The sequence below is a fragment of the Falco biarmicus genome, chromosome 3 (assembly GCF_023638135.1).
Source record: "Falco biarmicus isolate bFalBia1 chromosome 3, bFalBia1.pri, whole genome shotgun sequence".
NCBI classification, from domain to species: Eukaryota; Metazoa; Chordata; class Aves; order Falconiformes; family Falconidae; genus Falco; species Falco biarmicus.
The window spans coordinates 9,619,333-9,634,144 of NC_079290.1; the positions used below are offsets into that span (position 1 = coordinate 9,619,333).

Consider the following 14,812-nt stretch of genomic DNA (forward strand, 5'->3'; position numbering starts at 1 on the left):
GAACCTGTCCCAGTGCTTAAACTTGTTCCATTAAAAAGCTGCCTCCTTATGTCAATGGGAGTTTCCTTTATTGCCACTTGTGACCATTGCCCCATTCTGTTGCTGTGTGCCACCCAGGAGAGCCTGGCTCCATCTCTTCTACTGCTCCCTTTCTGGTACAGCAGACTGTGATTAGATCCCTACTGCATCTTCTCTCTCTTCTCCAGGCAAAACAGACCCAGACCACGCAGCCTCTGTGTGCATGATCTTCTAGCATTCAAACCACCCCAGTGGCCATGACCAAGCTTGTTGGAGTTGCTCTGAATGTCATCCCATCCCTACAGTGCATTAACTACTCTTTCCAATGTGGTATCATCTGTCAACTTGCGTATCGTCCTACTGTTTGTTTTGACAAAAATGCTAAATAGTATCTGGATCCATATTGACTCTTGAGATACATGGCTCCAGGAGTCTTTCAGTCCATTTAGACATCAACTGCCTTGTGGTCCATCCAACCCATAAGTCCTTAGTTTGGCTGTGAGTATACTGTGGGAGACCATGTCAAAAGCCTTGTTACAGTCAAGGAAAGATAGCCACACTGCTGTGGTGGTCTACATGTAGTAATTTTGTCACAGAAGACAAGTTGGTCAAGCAGGATTTGCTCTTGGTAAATCCATACTTGTTATTCCAAGTCAGGTTATTGTCCATAAGCCTGCAAATCTTTTTAGGAGGATTTGCTCTATAAATTTGGTAGGGATTAAGGTAAGGCTGATAAGCCTTGTAGTTCTGTGAATCTTTCTTCTTACTGTTTTTGGAAGATGGACATGGTCTGCCATTCTTCAGTTGGTGGGGAATTCCTCTGCTTGTTTAATAGGTAGCCATGTGTGCTTGCAGCCCAGAAAGCCAACCGTATCCTGGGCTGCATCAAAAGAAGTGTGGCCAGCAGGTTGAGGGAGGGGATTCTCCCCCTTTACTTCGCTCATGTGAGACCCCACCTGGAGTACTGCATTCAGCTCTGGAGTCCTCAGTGCAGGAAACATACGGACCTGCTGGATTGTGTCCAGAGGAGGGCCACAAAAAAGATCAAAGGGCTGGAGCACCTCTCCTACGAAGACAGGCTGAGAGTTAGGTTCGTTCAGCTGGAGAAGAAAAGGCTGTGGGGAGACCTTATAGCAGCCTTCCAGTACCTCAGGGGGGCTTATAAGAAAGCTGGATATGGATTTTTTACAAGGGCCTGCAATGACAGGACAAGGGGTAATGGCTTTAAACTGAAAGAGGGTAGATTTAGGTTAGATACAAGGAAGAAATTCTTCACCGTGAGGGTTGTGAGGTGTTGGACGAGATTGCCCAGAGAAGTTGTGGATGCCCCATCCCTGGAAGTGTTGAAGGTCAGGTTGGATGGGGTCTTGGTCTAGTGTAAGGTATCACTGCCCATTACAGAGGTATTGGAACTAGACGATCTTTAAGGTTCCTTCCAACCCAAACAATTCTATGATTCCATAGCAAGGAGTATCTCCCCAGTGACGGCAGTCACTCCACTCAACGCTGATGGATGCATCCTGCCCCATTTTGTATTTTTCCAGTTTACCTATATATCTCTAACAAGTCTGAAAGAAATAGAGACCAGAAGGATGGCACATTTTATCAGTAGATTGAACAAGTTTTCTTAAAAACTACTGAAAGCCAGTAAATTAAGATGACCAAATACAGAAGCCATTAACCACTGGAATAAACTACCAAGGGAAGTGGCTGACAATCCATTTCCTGAATTCCTTAGAGCAGAACTAGTACCTTCCTGGACCACATGCATTAATCAAACCTCATTCATTAGGCTTACTACCAGAGAAAGTGAGTGAAGTCCTTAAACTCATCTTGCACATGACTGTTCCTTAATTGTTCCCTCTCGGTTCGAATCTGTGCAGTTGCCACTGTGATCATTTCTGCGGAGGTAGCCACTCTTCAGTACTTTTGATTTAATGGTAGAAAGAATCAGAGAGTAGAATAGTGACAATGGTTTATATAACGTTACACCAAAAGAGAACTGACAGATTCTACTTGTGAAAAACCGCTTTCATTTTGGAAGATATGGGATCAAAAGCAAAGTACTTTAGCAAGCCTTTTTATGGGAATAAGACTTTATATGATGTGTCTTTCCTACACCTTCAGTAAACAGATGGGTAGTCATCGATTATGTGTACAATAGAGGCACTAAAGAAAATGTTGTCATTTTTTTCCCCTGCTACCTATTTATCTATTTAATTCTTTGACAGAACAGAGGAAATGTAACTAAATGTTCCATTTTAATTAAAATGAGAGTAAATTTATTAGTCAGGGAAACTCTGTGTTCTGTTTATGCTTGGGGAACAGAACAAACATATGTCTCTGCTTCATTGTTTGTCACTATCTAGCATAAGGTTATTTCTTGTTGCTTGTTTGGCCTATGGAACGGATCATACTAGTGATTTTCTTCATTTTTATTAATTTTAAAGAATTCTAGTGAGCAGTAATAAGCAAACAGCAGGAAAAAAGCACATCATGAGAGGCATTCCGGTAGGTGTTGTTTTTAAAAAAATCTAAATAAATGGCTGTCATGACATTTCCTAAACGGGAGCATGTACTTGGCTGGTGGAACTGGAATGTTTCTTCTAGTAGAAACAAGGAGAATAAGAATCAGTTTGTTTCAAGACTGTTATTTCTACTTCTTCAGTTGTGTCATTGACTTGGGGGGTGGCTGGGGGTGGGGTGTACCTGGGTTATATCAGAGATTTATCTTCACTGAAATTTTAAAACCTTCAGTAAAATCTTCTGAATTCCCAGTGGTGCTAAGCACACCGGACGGGGACATACTAGCACCAGGCCTGGCACAGGCCTGGCACTGCAGACTAGGAAGGATGCTGTGCCTACACGGTGGCCTTTAGTGGGGCAGGACCCCGGTGCATTAAGGCTGCCCCTGTGGACTACTCTATAACCTTGTTTTCTCATTTGACACTTCCAAATGAAAATGCTGTCAGTGTAAGCTGTCAGAATTTGGAAGTGACCAAGAAGTTTATCTTTTGTTTCACTTCCCTTCAGTTTCTTCCTCTTTCAGAAATCTCCTCAGATTTATGCTTTTTCTTTCTTTAATCAGAAACTAGGTTAATCCAGGTAATAGAAGCACCGGTATTAGACAGTAAATGACTCTACAACCCTGTACTAAATACCGTTGTCTCACAAGAAGTAGGTGATTCAGTAACTAAGAGTTCTGCTAAATAGTTCAGTATTTTTTTAAAATTCAACTCTGGTCCTATGTTAGTGCTCAATACAATTACAAAATATAACTACTACAAATACAGTACAAATTGCCGCAAAAAAGGCCAACAGTATCCAGGGCTGCATTAGGGAGAGTGTTACCAGCAGTTCAAGGGAGGCCATCCATTGATGACTCGATCCATCCTGAGCTCTGGTGAGACTCATCCAAAGGGCTTAGTCCAGTTCCCAGCTCCCAAGTACAAGACAGGTGCATGTACTGGAGCAAGTCCAGCGAAGGGCCATCATACCAGGCGAAGCAGAGAGCTGGCACTGTTTGGTCTGGAGAAGAGAAGGCTCTGGTATGATCTTACCAACATGTATAAATACTTGATGAAGGGGTGGGAGTAAAGAAGACAAGCCAGATTCTTCTCAGTGGTGTCCAGTGACAGGGCATGAAGCAATGAGCACCTATTGTTATATTTAAACATGTCATTGATCCTGTACGTTTTTGCAAGGAGCAAAACAATATCTGGACACATCCTCATATTGGCAAAAAATGGTAAAAAAGAACAGCCAGTATGACATGCAGATGTAGTACATGGGAGACATGGAGGACTCCTAAGTTCCAATGAAAACTCTACATCAGCAGTTACCCAGTTTTGCCTTAGCGTAGCTTCAGCATGCTTCAGTATTCTGGTTTCAGTGGAAAGGATATTTTCACTTTAATAGAAGCCTCATCCTATCTTCTAACGCTTTAGAGTTCTCTTTTTTTTTGATCTGCTGTTAGCCTAATGAATACTGAGTCTAAGAGAAGCAATTTCTTCATCTTGGTAAAGATAAAAATACATAACATGCCCCAGAAACAATGTCCTTTAGGATGATATTATGAAAATCTGTCTTTAGAATGTCCCAGGAGCCTTTGCCTGTTAGTATTTACCTACCTCTAAGCAAAAATTTATTAAAGCTCCTGCTACAGCAGGGAAGAAGGCTGCATCTCATTACCAGCTGTAAGAGCCATCAAGTTCTGCCAAATATAATGTTCATAATTTGAAATCAGACATCTTTTAATCAGCTAATACCTTATATGAAACAGAGTATCTAAATAACCATTTGCAAAAATCCAGAGAGAACCCTGACCTGTGAGGATTTAATATCAGCCTGTGATTGAAAAAAAAAATATTTTGGCCTATATTAGTTTTAGAAACATCAAAGTAGTTTTCTTACCAGGTTTAAACTTACAAAAATGCTGCCTATTGCATGTAAACCTTATATAGTTACCAGGACGCATCCCGTTTTACAGTGGTCACTGCATTATATACAGTTACAGGGTTATATTGGTTCCCTAGGAAACATCCCAATTAAGCAAGTTCGTTGATTGAATGGTGTCTATTATATATGCTAGTGTGAAATTCCACAGAATGGGTAGAAAGAGCTACTGATACCCGAGTCAATCACTTCATTGCCTTTAGCTGAGTTGTCTTTCTTGTCTTTCCTTGGGTGTTGTGATGCAGAGACTGAGAGATTGAAGCACCACGCTATTCTTTTGTTGCCCTTTATATGTTGTCTGTGCTTTCCTGCATTCAGAGACAGACTGATTAGCTGTGAGTTATATTCTAACAGGTCACAAAATGCCAGGTATTGTATTGTTTTCTCCAAGTTCTGTCAGTATGTTTTACCTGTCATTTCATGCAATACTAAAGGCAAATGACTATATTATCACAAGTTTTCTGTGACTGGCAACTGTTATTGGCATCCTATATCTAGGAACAGCTGTTGTTGTTTTATTAGAAAATACTCTAGTGATGCTTAGTGCACAAGGAGCCAAGGCAGTATCAGCAGCATTCCCATTCCCTCTGTGATTAGTACTGTGTAGAGTTTGCTAACCTATATTAAAAATCTATTTTTTCAAATTGACTATTTAGATTTTTTAGAGGAAATACATGGCTTAAAGAATATTCCAAGAGACCATAATCAAAATGAATTGTCTTAATCTTATTCCCTCTGAATATTGTGAATATTACCAAGTTTGGTTTTTTGTTTTTAAAAAAAAACAAAACCAAAACACAACAAAAAACCCCAACCAAACATAACAAACCAAAACCCAATATACAGCAGGCATATTTGATCTGAGAACCCTCCAAAGAGTCTTCATCAGGAATATGAAGATGGCTTAACTGGGAGTTCACTAGACAGAGTTAAAAATTTCTGTCCCACCTTTTTGTATCAGAAAATGTTGTCTGGATAAAAATGAAAACTTTGACTGCTGTGATCAATTTTGATATTATTTTCTATTAGAAATCTAAAGATAGAAAAGGAACAATATTTTGAATCCATTTTGTTTCAAAAATATTTTTTGCATTTTTATGGTTTATTACTTTTAGGTCCTCTTCTACATAGAAATAGCAGTGATATGGTGAGTCAATTATGTCCAATTGTGATGCATCATCAAACGGCATACATTATTTTTATATCCTACTTGACACATTATTTTTAAACTTTTGATGACTAATTGTTAATTGCACTTATTGAAATATTTGTAGATGATAGTTTCTAAAAAATTGTCATTAGTAGATCACATAAACTTTAAATAAAATTAATTTCTGCATATATTAGTAGTTGTAAATATTTATTAATAACTGAATAAAAATGTTTATCAAATAAGAAGAGAAATAGTGATTTGAGAGAGAGTCATTATTCTCAGGAATATTGCTGGGACTAGATTTTATGTACTGCAGCTGAGAACAGTAATGATTTAAACTAGGGGGGGATGGGAAAGAGATAAAACACCAGCAGTTACACAGTTAGTGTTAACTGGCATTTGTTTTCAGAGGTGGTGGTATTCCTCTTCAAGCATTGTGAAACTGGAGGCATACAATGATAGAATACTTTTGATTTCCCTTTTCACTCTAGGAAAAAGAAAAGGTGTTTATAATTTGTTTATAAGACTGGAAAGCTGCTGCTGGGGGTGGGTGTAACTGGGATATTCCCTGGTGCTTTTGAACAAGAATGTGAAAAATCCTGGTACAATTGGCCTCAGTGTGTGAGCAGAGGTTCTTGGCAGGGATGTGCTCATTTTCTTTTGACTCCAGCTATTGGAGTGCACGGGCCTAAGAACAAGGAAGAGTTGGATGAACTTGGCAAAATTCTTATCCAATACAGTCTTAACCATTCCTAATGTATCTAGGGTACAGGAAATTTGCAATCTAAAAATTACCTGGATTTTTCATTACTTTATGTATTAATGAACTACATAGTCTGTTTATAACTGGTTGAATGTTAGGTGAATGATCAGTTCTCTAGCAGTTACCTGCAAGATGATCAATACATGTTTAGCATATTAAGCACCAACAAAAAGAGACTGATTTTGCAGACATACCCTATAAATGATTAACTGGAGCTGTTAACTAACAAAGAGAATTCCAACAGCAGCATAAAAACTTTTTTTTTTAATATGTAGAAACTTGATTACTTTTTGGTACAGCTATATATGTTCCTTATACTTAGTCTACCCCCTTTTCAGTATTGCTTTTAAATATACAATTAGTCCACAAGCTAGAAGGTACAAAAAAGCCCCTTCCTTTTTCTATCCCCTGTAATCACTGTCACAAGCTTTCAAGTCTAGGAAGGGAACTTTCTGAATGCAATCGACAAAGTTCTGTGTTTTGATATGCTGCTAGAATTGTATAAGTCTGGACTCCCGAGGTAAATCCTATGAACACAATGACTTCCAGGGTTATACCTAAATTTCCCTGAAATTCCTTTGGCAATACTGCAGCAGTCCCAGACAATAATTTCATTTTGAGGTTATTTTCATGAGGCTTTTTTTTCCCCATGACAAATTAAGATTCTTTTAAGATTCAAACTGATGAAAGGATAGACCTAACATCAATAACACCAAATCTCAGTATTTAGTCTTAAAGTGTAGGCTTAAAAGAAATGTCAAGAGTTCATTGAGGTTAATTTTTTTGCTGTCAGCTTCTTCCTTGAAATGGCATAATTTTGAACTGTTGAGAAAATCTTTGACCATTTAATACCAAATTAGCCTGCAATACTGGTTATAATCTCTTTACGGTTATACTCTTTGCTCCTGCTTGAGAGAAGTCTCTGAAATATGTAGATATGAATGTATATGCATGTATTTATTATATTTATTATATATATATTATATATATATAAAAGAAGGAAGAACTCTGTAGATTTTCACCTTTTAAATGCTTTTCTGGTGCATCAAGTCTTCACTCTGCTTGTCATACTTCTTAGTGCAGAAAGAAATGAGTTGATGACTTATGCTCAAAGTATCTGGTGAATATTCATAATTCTGCCTTATTCACTGAAAACTGCAGGAAAAGGACCTTAAAATAAAATGTTTTGTTTTCAGCTGAATCCTTGGGTTGTTACACCTAAAGCAGCATTTCATCCAATGGTTGGTAGGCTGAATGGTAACCCTGTGTCTCATCTCTTTCACTTTAAGCAGTGCAGGGGGCATCTTTGGAGCGTGGCTTGGCGTGAGTTCTTTTTCATGTGAAATTTTGTGGACCTTCAGCAAATGAAAAGGAAAGGGTGTCTTTTCATTCCTTTTTTCCCTCCACATTACTAATGTAACTACCTCCCTGACAAGGAGATTTGAACTTTGCGTCTCCCATAGTCCAGTAAAACAGTGAAAGCATCTGGGCAAAAGCAGCCCATCCCTCTGATCATGAGATCTGAATCTGGAGCTATGCGAAACCCAGCAGAAGCTGCATGAGAGAGAACATTCTGAAGACTGTGTATTAAAGCATTGATTCATATGTACTACAGTTGCAAGCCAGAGGACATATAAATAGCAAATTGAAACAGCTTCTATTTCATTCCCTCCAAGAGCTTTTACATCTCCCAAATTCAAACAACTAGCTGCTGCTTGCTTTTGGTTCCCTATCCTGCTTGCAAAATCATTTTTAATGTATATCCTGGGGCAGGTCAGAGTGATTTTGTTTGAAAAGTTCTCAAAATCAAGCACTGGATTTTATCCCAACTTAGATTTAAGCGACCTCAGTACACAGTGCTGTTCCTTCCATCTAATCTGGTGTAACAGCTTCCCATCTGGTTATGTGACATTGTAGATTTACTCTTTTCACCTCTACTTTTCCAATCTGGATAATTTTATACATGGGGTACTTATCATTTATACTTTGGATGCCGCTGCTGTCCCTTGACACCGGTAACCAGTAGCTTTCTCCTGTCCTGCAGTTTGGTGCTGTGGCTTTGGGACTCAGGTATGCTCTGCTTTCATGGCTCACCCTAGGGCACACGTCCTGCTGGCTAGCAGCAAGGTTCCTCTGCGCCAGCAGGGTATGTGCCAGGGCTTTCACTTACATGTTAATGGCATTTGTAATACACTGCTTTAGTAGGCTGGATAAGCAGTCTGACAAGTTTGCTCCATGTACTGAAACCCTGAATCAGAAGAATGCCATAATTCCAAATAATGTGTATTTGGAGTAGAGATGTCATACGAGGTCCAGATTTCTGAATGACTTTTGCATCAGCCGGCCTGCCTCGATCCAGATCAGCCTGAAAGGACACAAATTATCCACCAACTTACAGTCTATGGTGTACTAGTATGAATGTAGGAAGGAGTGTTAAAGGGCAGAAAATCTTTAAAGGACTGGGGCTGATCTGGAAGGGCACAGGTGGCCAGTGCCAAGCCTCCTGTGCCCCAGCGGGACTGGCAGGAGGCATTAAAGGGCATCACTCAATCTGAATCTTGCAGCCACCGTCGGACCATGCGGATGAACGAGCCGGCAGCTGAATGTTTACGAGGCTGTGACGACTTTGCACAGAAATGGGAGCGTTTATCGCCAGCCTGCCACAGCAGCGCCTTCCCCGCGCTCCCACGCCAGCCGACAGCCCAGCCCCGGCCCCCAGCCTCCCTTCCCGGCTCCCAGTTTAGGGACTTGCTGCCGCCAAGCCGGAGCCGTCCTTCTTCAGCAGCCCTGGCACGAAAGCGGGGTGGTGGTGGGGTGGCGGTGGTGGTGGGGGGGGAAGGTGGGGTTCGCAGCCGCGCAGCGGCCGGACAAAGACGTGCCCGTGCCCGTACGCACCTTTTCCATCGGTATGTGGGGGGGGGGCGGGGGCGTGGGGGCGGATGGATCGCGCTTCCTGCCGCGCGGCGGGGCTGCCCGGGCTCTGCCATTGCGCAGGAGGCGGCGTGCGGCCCCGAAGTGCTGGCGAAGGGGAAAACAAGGCGGGGAGGGGGCAGGCCGGGGGCGGGCGGCGAGCGGCGCGGGGGCGGGGGGCGGCGCAGCCACTCGCCCGGTGCCGGCGCTGCAGGAGCGGCGGCGCCGGGGGACGCGGAGCCGGGGCCGGGCGCCGCTCGGAGGACAGCGCGCAGCTGTGCCGCCAGCCTGCGAAAAGTGCCCGTTTGCTTCTTATAAATTAAAGTGCCTTGTCACCAGTTAGGGCAAGTCAGCCAAGGTAAGGCTTGAATAAAATGACACTTTAATATGTAGCGACATGGATGTTTCTGGACAGTGGTGCTGCTAACACAGCCTGCTAAGCAGTGCGGATTGTTGTGTGCCGTAACGCTGCCTCAGTGGGTCCACAACCTGTAATTTGTCTGTCTTAAAGTTACCGCTGATCTGTAAGCCTTAGCCTTGCGGTGGTGTAGAATCAATCGTGTTTGCTTTTCTGAGGCAGTTACAAAGGGACCTGCAAAATACAGGCATAGGAAGGTAGCAGTGCTCTGTGTATGTGTTTGCGTGTGACTGTGTTCCTAATACCTACAGTTCTGCTGCTTAACTTACGGGAGTACTGTGCAGATGCATTTTAATGGTGATGGCAGGCAGATTCTTTAGCTCAACTCACTCACGTATGTGAGCCTTTCTATACGAAAAAGCATGTCATGTGAAACTGCATGTGAAGCATGTTAAGCTTGATATTTGAACAGCAATTTTAGTTTTGTGGGTTTTTCCCCCCTCATGTCTGTAATATTATGTGAATAACTGAGGATTGAAATCCCAGGAAAAAAAAAGACTCCTTGCAGATTTACCTTTAGCTGCTTGTTACAGCTTAAGCAGCGACCCAACTTTACTTTGGGTGAAGGGCACTGTAAATAATGCACAGCTAGAAATGCATCCTGTCTTCATTTCCTCCTCACCTACCCCCATGGTATCCTTCTTAATGGACAAAATCTACTATGTGCCTTTAGTTCAGACCGCATTTTCACCAATTGCACTGCCAGTGGTCTGGAACTGAGTGTTTTTGCAAGCAAGGAGTTCCTCAGCATGACTTCACTAACGTGCCTCTTTGAAAACAGGGTAGTCCTGAAGCTCTGTGTGTGTGTGTGTATGTGTGTGTGCTTGTGAAAGGGAGAGTCTGATTTGTGTACAGGACTGACAAGATACAAGGAGGACAGGGTAAGGAAGCCAATGAAACGTGGCAAACATACATCGCTGCATGTATTTCTCTGAGTGAGTCTCTGTGAAGCAGTGTGAATATTTCTTATATGTTAATGTAGTTCATCTTTCAGATTAGGGTATGGGATAAATTCGATTTCATGAGCATCAATGCTTCATTAGTTTTTCATGATCAAAAGAAATATGATGGAAAACACAGGTGAAATTACAACTTCTTTCGGCATAGGCGGTAAAATCACTGCCTCTGTTCAAGGTACAGATTTTATTTTTCATTCCAAGACACTAAGCATAGCTCCTACATTTCCAAAGCTTTATTTCTGTGCTGCAGTCCATCATATACAGTTGTGTCAAAACACTGAAGCCTCCGTTCTGCAAGAATTGTCCTCCTGCTGGATGAGAGTAGATGTTTGTCTTCAGGGGGAAATATTAAATTCATTTAAAAGTTTGGCCTGTTTGGCATTTTGCCTAACTGTAAAGGTAAGAGGACTGATTTAGAGAACTAACCCCAAGGTTTCCCTGACCTACACCACTGCCTTTAACAGAATATTTCATTTCAGACTTTTCTGAAGAAGACATGGTATGTTATAGTTACCTAATTCAAATTAAGGTGTTGCAGTCTTGCTGGTTTTTTTTTTTTTGTTTTGTGGTGTTTTTTTGTTGGTTTTTTTAAAAGAAAGAATAAAGTGTACCTATAGTTTTCTTCTGTAGTTAGTTCAAAATACTAATCATCCTACTTAAGGACTGCAATAGATAACTTTGTTTCGTTTCTACCTGAACAAACAAACTAAACCCAACGAACCATCTCCTGTTCCCTGCTCCTTCCAGAGAATGACAGGAGCAATAGTGTGTCAGGCAGCACTTTCCTTTAAATGGGAGCAGATCGGGCGCACAAGCCTGGCTTAGGGGGCACTGTGTTGCCGACTGAACCGTTTACAGATGAGATTCAAACCTAAATTCCTTCCATTTCTAGGTGCTGATGCTCCTATAAGGCTTCACCAGGGTAGGAGTGCTGCCCCGCTATTAGGACAGAATCCCAGTTGAAGTTTTATACTTTGATCAGTTTAATTGCCCGGCTAGATTAATTTGAGAGCAGCATCTTTACTACCTGCATTAAAATTGTTGCTGTCTACTGTTTTTGTCCTGCAATGCAGAGACACTAACTCAACCACTTTGTTGGTGCATGCTGTGCTAGCTCATGGTAATAGTTCTAGTGACATAGGCAATGTTAGAAAACAACAGGGGATAAATGTCTTCAACATCCAAAATAAGTGCGTGCGAGTGCATGTGTACATGCCAGGACTGACATTCCTGTTGTGTGTAACATTTACATAATACCCTTCAGGGAATAACCTTTATTTAAAATTGATTATAAAAAAAAAAATCATTAAAAAAATGTCTCTGAACTCAGTTTAGTCATTGGTTTTAATAAGGACTGGATATTTATCAGCAACTAGAAACAAACACATTTTAAATGTGAGTAATTGAGTTATTAGTTCTCAATATAGTTTTATGAAAGACTTCAGGCTGCATCTCAGGCTGATAAATGAAATTTCAAGGGTATGAAAAATCCTGTTCCACATCTGGAAGACCCTGCTCTGGTTAAGAACTACATTTCTGCTAACACAAGTACTGCTGAAAATTATCAGTGTTATCAGATTGAATCAAACCAGCCAAATACTAGTGAGTCATCTATTCCATGCAGTTGAACATGAGCTCCTGCTTGAACAATTAACAGCTAGTTAGCTCTGGCAGACCTGTCCTGCAAAGGGGCCTGAGCTTAATCAGCCATCCTGAGGGGCTGGGGCACAGCTTGCTTGTAGGCAATGCAAAATAAAGCTGGCAACTGAAATGACAGGAAGGGGAGGAAATTCATAGTGAATAAAATCAATATAAAATGATTCTATTCATAGAAGAGATTCTGTTCATCTTTTCCTAGAGGAAGGAGATGTATATATTTGAAGCTCTTAAGTGGAAATAATATGAAAATCCCCAAATTGCCTACAAAGGTTTATAAAATCCAGTGTGTAAATCTCACTAGCATTGTTTATAGTAGAAAACTCTTTTTCCTTGGTTAACAGTGTTCTAGCTTAAAGAGAGTATAGTCCAGTGCTAAATCAGGGTGAAGTGCTTTAATTTCACCACTTACTTGATGGACAATCTTAGACAAGTCCCTGAAGCACTCTGTAACTTCATGTATGACATGAACATTGCAAGGTAATTACAGAACAAATACTGCACAATATTGTTTTAAAGAAGTATTGCAGAGCCTAATAATACTGAAGTGTTAGTGTCTCCATTGCTTTGTGTATCAGTTTTGATTATAAACACAATTTTGCTCTCCATTTCCAGCCAAAAAAAAGCTACATGAAATTTGGAAATTAATCCAGGAATTGAAGTAGAATTTTTAAGAAGCTCCTGAATTGGGAACCAAAAAATTCATGTCTCCCGTAAGTGAGAAGGAAGACTGGCAGAATGAGATTTTTGTCCTCCAAAACCAAACTTTCTCAGACAAACTGCTGATAGTGAGGTGCTTTAAAGAATGTACCATTATTTTTTGGGGCTGGTCTTAATATATAGATGGAGAATCAATAGAAATTTAGATGAAGCCAGTTGGCGATTTGACAGGAGTGAGGTAACACTATACTTGCTACAGTTACTACCCTCCCTTAGATCTCCCAGGTCTGCTGCATAAACCTAATCTCCTGTTTGGGGGTTGGGGTGGTTTTTGGGGTGGGATAGGGAGTTGTTGCTTTGGGTTGGTTTGTTGTTGTTGTTGGTTGGTTTTTTTTGTGTTTTGTTTTGTTTTGTTTTGTTTTTTAAGTAATGTATCTTTATGCATTGAGCATAACCAGAACAATATAGTCATGTAGCTCTGTAAGTGATAAGCAACTTGTTGGCATTTGCACATCTACAGTTCTTGTATACTGAGAATATATTTAACAGATGCCTGAGGCCTGTAAGAATTGTGATTTTGCATGATGGCGATTGCCGTTTGTATTTTTCTGGAATTACTTCAAACCTGAGCAGCATTAAGGCTGGGTTTGTTGTGATAGAAAAGATAGAGCATTATTTTACAATTGCAAACTTGACTCCCTGCTCTTTATGAAACTGTTTGCTTCTTTTAAGCAAACATTCTTGCAAGGAGGAATATATTTAGGCCACAGAGATACGTTTCCATCCTCACTCTACCTCACCTTGGTTTCAGTATCATTTATCCAGTGCTTACATGGACAATTTTTAAAGCATGTTTCTGAAATGATGTATAAAAATACCAAGCTAGCTCAGGTACTGGCTGCGTTTTTAGCATAGGACTGAGGCAGCCTGTGAGATTTTTTGGTCTGTGTAGTATTGCATAGTCTGTAACATTGAACCCTGGAAGTTCTTTACAAGAGGGATCAGTCCAATTGTCTCGACAGCAGATGGCAGGAGTGGGGTGGTAGGATGGACATATTTTTCCTTAGGACAGTCTGGTGGTGGTGGAACTGGGGACTGCTGTGTCCTCATCCAGTTCCCCTGTCAGCTGGGGGCGGTGGGCTGGGCATTGCCAATCAGCCAGCTTCAGGTTTTTCATGGGCTGTGGTGGGGCCTTGCACTTGAATTGTTTTGAACTTCTGTGGAGGAACCTGCTTCTCCCTGCTGATAACATAGGCAGCCTGAACTGAAGTACTTGCCTCAGTGTAGGTGGGCTAAACACTGCCCATCATGTCTTTTTCCTGGGCAGTATTCCTGTTGAAAACCACCAACTCTGTATTTGGCTGACTCCCTGTTTTGGTGTTTCCAGGTGGGTCATAAAACCATGGAATGGATTGGTTTGGAAGGGACCTTTGAAATTCATTTAATCCAATCCCCCTGCCATGGGCAGAGACATATTTTACCAGATCAGGTTGCTCAAAGCTCTGTCCAGCCTGACCTTGAACACTTCCAATGATGGGGCATCTACAACTTCTCTGGATAGCCTGTTCCGGTGTCTCCATCATGCACTGTATCGATTCATAATTCATTGGCATTAAGCCCTTATAGCCACAGTTACGGACACATACATGGTTACTGATGCACACACATTCTTTGGAAAGGTACAAAGAAATGGAAATCAGCTTTTTAAAAAAGAGAGATGCTTGGTACTGTTAAAAGCAGGTAAAAGTTACTGATCACATCATGTGGCAGTACTATGACCTGTTCTTTGGCCAACGCCTGCTTATTTTCATGGATGGGAG

General features: G+C 41.1%; 1 protein-coding gene across 7 annotated transcripts in view; it reads left to right on the top strand.

Moving 5' to 3' along the window:
• The window catches only part of CDH18 (cadherin 18), a 337,108-nt gene that overhangs the window by 56,388 nt on the left and 265,908 nt on the right, over positions 1-14,812 (top strand). For 2 of the 7 annotated variants that reach the window (XM_056333162.1, XM_056333165.1), the window contains exon 1: positions 9,520-9,657. The exons of the other annotated variants lie outside the window; for them this stretch is intronic. The gene's annotated coding sequence lies outside the window, so the exon portion shown is untranslated. Of the gene's footprint in view, positions 1-9,519; positions 9,658-14,812 lie in introns of those variants that run through there. 7 annotated transcript variants of the gene reach the window in all.